We start from the raw sequence: 11099 nt of genomic DNA, 5'->3' as shown, positions 1-11099 counted from the left end.
CCCTTTCACCCATAAGGGCTATTGTAGTGGTGTATAGTTGGGAATAGTGGGTTTTGGGGGGCTCAGCAGACAAGGGAGCAACAGTGAGATGTCTGTCTGATAGCATTTATATAAAGTCCACAGGAGTGCCCCACTGCTCTTCTGTGATGCCTGGGGGACCAGTCTGCCAAACTGCACTTGAATATTGTTTTTTCCTGAAAATGGCCTGTAACAATAAAGGCACAGAGCTCAAAACATTGTTACACATGGTCTTTAAAAAAAAAAAAAATAGGTGTTTTGTTTTTTTTTTTCTTTTCAAAAATGGTTTCATTTGCTATTCAGATTTGGGATGTTTAGCACAAAATGTCTGACTTAGATGTTATATCGAAAATGTCCCTCCAAGTGTTTTTTTTTCCAGGTCTTCACTTATCTCAGATATTGCTTCAGAAAATGTCCCTCCAAGTGTTTTTTTTTTTTCAGATCTTCACTCATCTCGGATATTACTTCATTCCCTGGACTATATAAGGGCACCCCTATATTTCCTACTAGGCACCAAGAATATATAGAAATCATCTCATCTCTGTCAATACAGTCCCAGCAACCCTGATGCACCAGTCTCCAAGTGCACACCACCTGATGTCACTTTATCTCTGTTATCTTTGATTGGATAGCCATTGGGTTCCACCAACTTCTGGCCAAGCAGCATCCATTGCCAGCCTCAGAGCACATCCTTCTTGGATATTTGTAAAGTGGTCACATGGAACTCTAAACACCTTCAGTGTTGTGTAACCTATTCACCAGTAACTTTCCCAGTACAACGATATTCAAAGGACCACCACCCTACTCACTCTCAATAATTCTCCAACAACGTGGTCCTCAACTAGGGAATCACTATAGAGTCTTAATGCATGCCCCTGCTTGTTCACAGAGTTGCTTAGTGGTAATGGGGGTTCTCCACAGACAAGCAGGGAGCGCAGCCACAATCAACCTCCCTCATAAGCACCCAATGTCAGTGGCTGGGGGGGGAGCTAAGCCTCCTCGGCTCACATATTACCTTCCCCACACACCCCCACCCCCATCACTGCTGCTGCTTCCACTGACCAGCAGTGGTGGCAAAACAACAGCAAGCAAACATGGGGCCCTAGCATCCATGCATGTGCTGTCAGCCCTGTTAGTCCCTTGACCTTTCTGACATCAACTTACTGTTCAGGAGAAGGGAACCAGCAGAGCCAACAGTGCACGCATGGATGTTAAGGCCCTGTGCCTGCTTGTTTTGCTGCTGCTGCTGCTGCTGGTAGGTAGGTAGAAGCAACAGCCATGGGGAACGGAAGATGCTGAAGGTAGACCATGGAGAAAAGAGAAAAGACACCAGATGGAAGGAGGGGGGGGGGGTAGAGAGAGGTGCAGGAGAAGCTGAATGGAAAGGGGGAGAACTGATGGATAGAAGGATGAGGAGAGGGGGGGAAGACACTGGATGGAAGAGGGGTAGAGAAGATGTTGGGTGGATGGTAGTGTTGTATAATAACTAAGGGCCCTGTTTACCATCTGTACTATAGGCACACAAACATTAGCACACGGTAATGATAGAGACACCCATTATATTCCTATGGGTGTCACTATCGTTAGCACATGCTAAAACGTTTGTGCACCTACAGCATGACTTAGTAAACAGGGCCCTAAGTAAATGTAATTAGTTACTGTTTTGTCACTTGTAAAGAAGTACAGGAAACTTTTGTAACTTTTACTGAAGAAATAATTTCACCAATTTTTACTATTATTGTTCAGTTATCTTGCAGTAAAAAGTAAAAGTGGAAGCAAGATGTAAATGATGATTCCTCAGTATGGGAAACCAAATGAAACAGGATTTTGCTTTTGCAAACCTCGTCACACAAACAGTAGATCTCATCTTAAATGTTGCTGTTCATTGAATATAGCCTATGAGAAAAGTGGAGTTGCCTGGGTTTGTTGAATTGGTTATTGGTCTCCAGCAAACTGAACAGTGATGAGTTGGGATACTTTGAAGTGAAGATGAAGCTGATGCTGGTTGCAATTCTTGTTGAGCAGACATATGTCTTTACCGCAACATACTGCTGGTCATCCCATAGAAAATTCTCCATTAGGGTGACTGTCCAATGGATTAATAGAGTCTATAGAGGGGAAGTTGTTTGGCCTTAAGACTGAAGAGTTCCCACACATTTGTGGGAGCTACTGCTAGTGATATGCTGCTAGTGATATGCAATTTATCCTTAAAATCGAGCGTGGTACCGGAAGATTGGAAGGTGGCCAATGTAACGCCCATTTTTAAAAAAGGTTCCAGGGGAGATCCAGGAAATTATAGACCGGTGAGTCTGACGTCGGTGCCAGGGGAAAATGGTAGAGGCTATTATTAAAAACAAAATTACAGAGCACATCCAGGGGCGTAGCTACGGGTGGGCCTTGGTGGGCCCAGGCCCACCCAGTCAGCGCTCGGAAAATCGGGCACTTAAAAAAAAATCAGTGAAGCCGTTTGACAGGCAGCGCTTCACGTCTGCCCTGCGTGCATTGCAAAAGAAGGAAATCATCTTCAGGCCTTCCCTCACTGTGTCCTGCCCTTCGAGGGCAGGACACAGTGAGAGAAGGCCTGAAGATGATTTCCTTCTTTTGCAATGCACGCAGGGCAGACGCGAAGCGCTGCCTGTCAAACGGCTTCACTGATTTTTTTTTTAAGGCGGTCGCTCGCTCCCCCAAATAGATTTTCTACAAAAAAGGCGCCTACGTGCACATGCGCTGTGCGGCAGCACCATTTCCCTTGGCAGTTGCACGTGGCGCCTATGAGCATGCACTGCACCGCCGCCCGCCACGCGGTAACAGAATGCCTCGGATCAGATCGTCGGCATCGCGATTCACTTGCCTGCCACTGTGAGCCGCCTGCACACCCCATGCTCCAGGTGGCTGTCTCCTGTGAGAGACCCAGTCAGCCAGGTCCTCATCTGCATTCAGCACACAGCCTGCCTGGCTCAGTGTGTGGTGCAGGCTGCACTCACTGTTGCCTTGCAGCCCAGCTGTTTGACGATGACGTCGGTGGCGGCACTGGCTTGGCCTGTTGGCTGTGTGAGGCGAGACTGACGCTCAGCCTCTGCCTGACTGACTCATGTCATCAATAAATTCAACTGAAGCCTCTTCTTCTTTAAGGTAGGGACCGTGACCAGGCGACCACCGACACAGTTCCCGCTGCGGGTGCTGACTGTGTGTGTGTGTGTGGTGTGGGCTACTGGGTGGGGGGATGATGGATCCTGGAATTGGATGGGTCGGGTCAAGTCCACCTCCGTGGCACTTGCAGAAGCTCACCCGACACAGCACAGACAGGGCAGCCAGGAAGTTTGAAAAAAACAGAAGATGAGGTGTTCCTTCCTAAGATTTTGTTTTCTTTTTACTTATTTGACAGCTTTTTAATTTATTTAAAGGTTTCCTGTATCTAGGTTTAAGTAAATATCATGAAATAAAAACTGAACATCAGTAAAACAGCTTAAAAGTGATTATAACTGGTAGAAACAGCAGTTATAATTCTCTGTATTTTATGCTCATTTTTCTATGCTGTTCTAAACAATACACATTGCAACATTTCTATGAGAATGTTCCTTGATCTTAACTGTTTCTGTAATCTGCCTTTGGGATTGGAAAGCCTGGTGTTATAAAGATGGAATATACTGAAATTCAATGGAAGTAAAATTAAACTCTCCTTTCATTGGGGCATATGGAATCACATCTGCATCTGGTGTCTGTTTTGGTGGCCCTTTACTAGGTGAAAAGAGAGAAGAGGAGGGGAAGGGGAAAGAAAGGAGGTGGAAAGGGAAAAGTGGAAGAAAAAGGGCATGATAAAAGGGGAAGGAGAAAGGGTGGTAGGGGAAAGGAGAAAAGGGGGAAGGAGAGAGAAGGGAAGGTGAGGAGGGAAAAGAAGAAGAAGGGGGAAGGTTGGAAAGGGTAAAAAGAAGAAAAAAGGGGAGAGAGAAATGAGGCCAGGAAAGTGGAAAGGGTCAAAAAAGGAAATGGAAGAGAAGGGAAAGAGGGGAAAGGAAGGAAAGAAAAGGAGGGAAAAAAGAAAAATGGTGAAAGATGAAAGGGAAGATCTGGTTTCATTTTACAATATGTGAATTGATGTTCTAGTGCTCACTGTAGTGTTTAAGATGCTTTCCTTTTCATTGTGTGACTCGTAGAAATAACTGCTTATGGTATGGTATGGTAGAATTGCTCTATAGGTCCTGAGTGTTTTGTATTCTCGGCATGGTGGTTTTAAGGTTTGCAACATAGGTTCCGAATATTTATGTGGTTTATGTTGCTGTAGGACAGCTGTTGGGCAGACTGTTTATTAAAAATGATTTAGGATCCCCAAAAAAACTGCTCACACCTATATATACATAGTGCCCACCCATATTAGCACTGGGCCCACCCAAAATGTCAAGTCTGGCTACGCCACTGACATCCGAGGACATGGATTACTGAGACCGAGTCAGCATGGCTTTTGTGTGGGGAAATCTTGCCTGACCAATTTACTTCAATTCTTTGAAGAAGTAAACAAACATGTGGACAAAGGGGAGCCAGTTGATATTGTGTATCTGGATTTTCAAAAGGTGTTTGACAAGGTACCTCATGAAAGGCTGCAGAGGAAATTGGAGGGTCATGGGATAGGAGGAAAAGTCCTATTGTGGATTAAAAACTGGTTGAAGGATAGGAAACAGAGAGGGGGGTTAAATGGGCAGTATTCACAATGAAGAAGAGTAGTTAGTGGGGTTCCTCAGGGGTCTGTGCTAGGACCGCCGCTTTTTAATATATTTATAAATGATTTAGAGATGGGAGTAACTAGCGAGGTAATTAAATTTGCTGATGACACAAAGTTATTCAAAGTCGTTAACTCGCGACAGGATTGTGAAAAATTACAGAAGGACCTTACGAGACCGGGAGACTGGGCAGCTAAATGGCAGATGACGTTTATTGTGAGCAAGTGCAAGGTGATGCATGTGGGAAAACAAGAACCCAAATTATAGCTACGTCATGCAAGGTTCCACGTTAGGAGTTATGGACCAAGAAAGGGATCTGGGTGTCGTCGTCGATAATACACTGAAACCTTCTGCTCAGTGTGCTGCTGCGGCTCGGAAAGTGAATAGAATGTTAGGTATTATTAGGAAAGGTATGGAAAACAGGTGTAAGGATGTTATAATGCCGTTATATCGCTCCATGGTGCAACTGCACCTTGAGTATTGTGTTCAATTCTGGTCGCCGCATCTCAAGAAAGATATAGTGGAATTGGAAAAGGTGCAGCGAAGGGCGACTAAAATGATAGCGGGGAAGGGACGACTTCCCTATGAAGAAAGACTAAGGAGGCTAGGGCTTTTCAGCTTGGAGAAGAGACGGCTGAGGGAAGACATGATAGAGGTATATAAAATAATGAGTGGAGTGGAACAGGTGGATGTGAAGCGTCTGTTCACGCTTTCCAAAAATACTAGGACTAGGGGGCAAGCGATGAAACTACAGTGTAGTAAATTTAAAACAAATCAGAGAAAAATTTTCTTCACCCAACGCATAATTAAACTCTGGAATTCGTTGCCGGAGAACGTGGTGAAGGCGGTTAGCTTGGCAGAGTTTAAAAAGGGGTTAGAAGGTTTCCTAAAGGACAAGTCCATAAACCACTACTAAATGGACTTGGGAAAAATCCACAATTCCGGGAATAACATGTATAGAATGTTTGTACGTTTGGGAAGCTTGCCAGTTGCCCTTGGCCTGGATTGGCCGCTTTCGTGGACAGGATGCTGGGCTCGATGGACCCTTGGTCTTTTCCCAGTGTGGCATTACTTATGTACTTATTTGATGTGCTTGCATCAGTTCTCAAAGATATTCGGAGTTTGCCATCAGACAAAAAATTGTTAGAACAATAGACAATGATTCCAACTTTGTGAAAGTCTTCTCTGCAATTGGACAACATGATGATGATGAAATGTAAGTGCATAGGTGCCCTGTATAAGAGGCATGATGATGAAGATGTAAGCCACAAGTGATGAATTATACAGCTCTACTTCTAATGCAGATAATGACAACGATAATGATACAGTATTCACTATACAGAAATCAAGTGTTCCAGACAGAGATTACCATGATCAACACCTGCAGATCCTGTTAGAAGACATCAGTAGTTTTTCAGCCTGGTCTAAACTTTTTATCAGACTGAATACTCCACTTCCTCCCAGTGCAGTTGTTGAACACCTTTTTAGATGTGCTGGATTAATGTTACACAAGCGCACTCGCAAGAGTAAGAGTCATTTTCAAAATGTAGTTTTACTAAAAGCAAAGTGGAATGAATTGTAGAGCAGTAAAGGCCTCTTTTATCAAGCCGCGCTAGTGGGTCCAATGACAGAACCCATTCAAAGTGAATGGACTTTGTTGGCATTATTACTGCACTAGGAGCCACTAGCGCAGCTTGATAAAAGAAGCCCTAAAATAAGTTATTGGCAATGCTCCCTCTAAGTGGAGCACATGAGTAATTGCTCATACATTTTAGGAGCGCTGCTCACAGATTTGACATGGTTGCTTACAAAAAACATTTTGGTGCTATATACAGAAATGCGTTGCTAATACTGGCACTCAAAAATTGTTGTGTTTAAACTTGTTGCTCACACTAAAAAAACAATTGCACACACCAGGCCACTCAGAGGAAACATTGGTTATTGGGAAAACAACACTAACAATAGTTGCATTCATTGTAGTTGCAGTACCTTTACTTTTTACTCAAAGTATTATATTAGGCAATAATGTTTTTACTTTCACTTAAGTAAATTTTGTAATGTGTTCTTCACTATACTTTTTACTTATGTATTAAAATATACATTTATTTTTACTTTTACTTATGTACTTTGAACAACAGAAGTGAAAGGAGGGGAGATGCTGAACAGAAGGGATGGGAAACAGAAGAGATGCTGATAGAAGGTGAGAGAGGACAGAGTTAGTGAAAGATATGGAAAGCTGTAGGTAGATGCAGTAAAAGAGAGAAACTGAAGACTGGTTAGTAAGAATTAATAAAATCAGGACAGAGAGGCAGAAAAATAAATTGAAGAAAACCTGAAAGAAAAAGGAGGAGAGAGAAAAATAGACAGGAAACTCTGGTAAGATAATGACAGAGGTATATAAAATAATGAGTGGAATGGAACAAGTGAATGTGAAGCGTCTGTTCACGCTTTCCAAAAATACTAGGACTAGGGGGCATGCGATTAAACTACAGTGTAGTAAATTTACAACAAATCAGAGAAAATGTTTCTTCACCCAATGCATAATTAAACTCTGGAATTCGTTGCAGGAGAACATGGTGAAGGCGGTTAGCTTAGCAGAGTTTAAAAAGGGGTTAGAAGGTTTCCTAAAGGACAAGTCCATAAACCACTACTAAATGGACTTGGGAAAAATCCACAATTCTGGGAATAACATGTATAGAATGTTTGTACGTTTGGAAAGCTTGCCAGGTGCCCTTGGCCTGGATTGGCCGCTGTTGTGGACAGTGTGGCATTACTTATGTACTTACGTACTTATGTACTTATAAGATACTTAAGAGATGACAAAGGAAAGCGGAATCCAGATATCAGGAACAACACAATTAGAAAAAGTAAATCAACAAAGGTAGAAAAAAATAACTTTATTTTTAATTAAGGATAAAGTAATGTGGTAGCTATGTTAATAAAAGTTAATAAATACAAACAAAACATAAAAAGGGAAAATAAGGTGATACCTTTGTATTAGACTAATTTTAATACAATTTTTACTAGCTTTTGGGGGACCAAAACCACCTTCCTCAGGTCAGGAAAACATACCATAACAGCAGTATACTGTCCTGACTTGATGCAGGAGGTTTTGGCCTCTGAAAGCTAATTGAAAAAAAAAATGTATTAGGTTAGTTCAATTATAAAGATATCATCTTATTTTCCATTTTTATTACTTGTATTTGTTAATTTGTAGTGTACTTACTGGAATATGTCAGTTTTTGGCATCTATGTCTGCAAAATATATATTTTGCACAGTACAAGGCAACCTGTCTCACCTTATCTGGTGTTGCACTATGTGCAGAGTCTGGTCTCTTGGAGGTTCTATTTAATTTTTGTGTACATTTCTATTTTAAGCTGTGATTATTTATTATTAGGTGAGAGTCTATCTGGGCTCTGCATGTGTGAAACAGGTAAGTTTTCTATTAGCATTGAATGTCTGTTTAGGATCACTCTGTACTTATCCAGCTTGTTCTACTGCCCACTGGAATGTATATGGTACTGTCTTTTTCTAGGTAGGCTCTGGTTATGTGACACCTGGAAGTTAAGTGCTATTATAGCATGGTAAAATTGCTCTGTAGGTCACACAAATGTCTGGTACTTGATTTTGGATCTGAATTTAGGTCACACCTGTCTCAGTAGTAGTTCAAGACAAGTTACATTCAAGTATAGTAGGTATTTTCTTGTACCTGGTGGGTTTTCAATCTGTTTGTATCTGAGGCAATGGAGGATCAAGTGACTTGGGGAAAATCCACTATTTCTGGGATAAGCAGTATAAAATGTTTTGTACTTTTTTGCGATCTTGCCAGGTATTTGTGACCTGGGTTGGCTACTGTTGGAAACAGGATGCTGGGCTTGTTGAACCTTTGGTCTTTCCCAGTATGGCAATACTTATGTACTTATGACTTTGTTGCTCTGAGAGAAGTGAAACAGATGAAATTGAATGTAGACAAATGCAAAGTAATGCACATTGGGAAGAATAAATTCAAATCATAGTTACTTGAGGCTAAGGTCCATCTTAGGAGTCAGTACCCAGGAAAAAGATCTAGGTGTCATCGTAGATAATACATTGAGATCTGCCTAGTGTGCGGTGGCAGCCAAAAAAGCAAACAGGATGGTAGGAATTATTAGGAAAGGGATGCAATATAAGACTAAGAATATTATAATGACTCTGTATTGCTCCATGGTGCAACCTCACCTTGAGTATTGCGTTCAATTCTGGTCACTGAATATAAAAAGAAAACCCCAAAAACATCGGAACTAGAAAAAGTTAAACGAAAGGTGACCAACTTGATAAAGGAGATGGAATTCCTCTCATATGAGGAAAGACTAAAGAGGTTAGGGCTTTTCAACTTAGAAAAGAGATGGCTGAGCGGGGATATGATGGAGGTCTACAAAATCATTAGTGGTGTAGAATGTGTAAAAGTGACTCAATTTATTACTCTTTCAAAAAGTACAAAAAGACTAGGAGATACTCAATGACGTTATATGGTAATACTTTTAAAATGAATAGGAGAAAATATTTTTTTCACTCAATGAATAGTTAAATTCTGGAACTCATTGCCAGAGGATGTGGCTACAGCGGTTAGCATATATGTGTTTAAAAAAGGCTTGGACAAGTTTCTTGAGGAAACGTCCACAGTCTGCTATTGAGACAGACATGGAGGGAAGCCGCTGCTTGCCCTGGGATCGGTAACATATAATCTTGTTGCTACTATTTGGGATTCTGTCAGATACCTGTGTCCTGGATTGGCCACTGTTGGAAGCAATTTTAGTTGCTGATTGAAACTTGTTTTGAAGACACTTTCATAAAGTTGTGTTTGTGCCTTATGAAAATTATTCAATGGATGTAAGGTAATCATCTAAAACTTAATATTTCTAACACTCAAATTCTTTTATTGGCCGGCTTCCTTGAGGTTGGTTGTTCCAAGGTATTTAGTATGAATGCAGTTGAAATTCCAATACTTAAAGAGATCAGAAATTTGGGTGTTCAACTTGATACAACATTGTCTATGAAGAAACAAGTTCAGAGTATGATTTTGAAGGTCTTCTATAAAATTTAAATAATTATTAGACATGTTAGACGTTTTGTCATGGAAGAAAATTTTTGCAATGTCATTCAATCAGTAGTTTGTCCATTGATGGATTACTGTAACGGTCTGTTCTTAGGAATTGTGAGTAGCTCATTGAGGGGGGGGGGGGGGTCTTCTACTAATGATTAGCTTGAGTTATCTGCAGCAGGGCCCATAGGAATAAAATGGGACCTGCTGCAGATAACTCAAGCTTACCTTTAGTAAAAGACCCCCCGAGAACTTTACAGGTTGCTCAGAACTCTATTGCTAGAGTGACTAAGTAGAGATCATAAGAACATAAGAGTAGCCATACTGGGTCAGACCAATGGTCCTATCTAGCCCAGTATCCTGTTTTCCAAACAGTGGCCAAGCCAGATCACAAGTACCTGGCAGAAACCCAAATCGTGGCAACACTCCATACTACAAATCCCAGGGCAGGCAGTTGCTTCCCATGTCTGTCTCAATAGCAGACTATGGACTTTTCCTCCAGGAATTTCTCCAAATCTTTTGTAAACCCAGATACGCTAACCGCTATTACCACCTCCTCCGACAAAGAGTTCCAGAGTTTAACTATTTGTTGAGTGAAAAAAATATTTCCTCCTATTTGTTTTAAAAGTATTTCCATGTAACTTTTCCTAGAGTGTCCCCTAGTCTTTGTACTTTTGGAACGAGTAAAAAAATTGATTTACTTCTACTCGTTCTACACTACTCAGGATTTTGTAGACCTCAATCATATCTGCCCTCATCCATCTCTTTTCCAAGCTGAACAGCCCTAACCTCTTTAGCCTTTCCTCATATGAGAGGAGTTCCATCCCTTTTATAATTTTAGTCGCTCTTCTTTAAACCTTTTCTAATTCCGCTATATCTTTTTTAAGATACGGTGACCATATTACTCCCATTTTGAAGTCGTTACACTAGCTTCCTGTAAAGTTTCAAATTGAGTTCAAAATGTTGCTATTGGTTTTTAAAATATTGAATTGTTGTATTTCTCCAACACTGCCTGAAAGTGTTGGAGAAATAGAGTGGAACTAACACTTAGTTCCACTCTAAGGTGTTATCAACCGCGATGCACTCTAAGATCATCTCAAAAGCAGCTGCTTGAAGTTCCAACTTTCAGGTAGGTTAATTAAAAGAGTGTAGATCCAAAGGCCCTAAATTGTGGAACAGCTTGCCTATTGAACTTCGTTCTTTACAGAACATTGACTAGTTAAGAGAGAATTAAAAACCCATATGTTTGTTTAAGCATATGGGTCATTAGATTAATGAGATTATA

Source organism: Microcaecilia unicolor, chromosome 1 (genome assembly GCF_901765095.1).
Source record: "Microcaecilia unicolor chromosome 1, aMicUni1.1, whole genome shotgun sequence".
Lineage (NCBI taxonomy): Eukaryota > Metazoa > Chordata > Amphibia > Gymnophiona > Siphonopidae > Microcaecilia > Microcaecilia unicolor.
Note: the sequence above shows the minus strand (reverse complement) of the source record.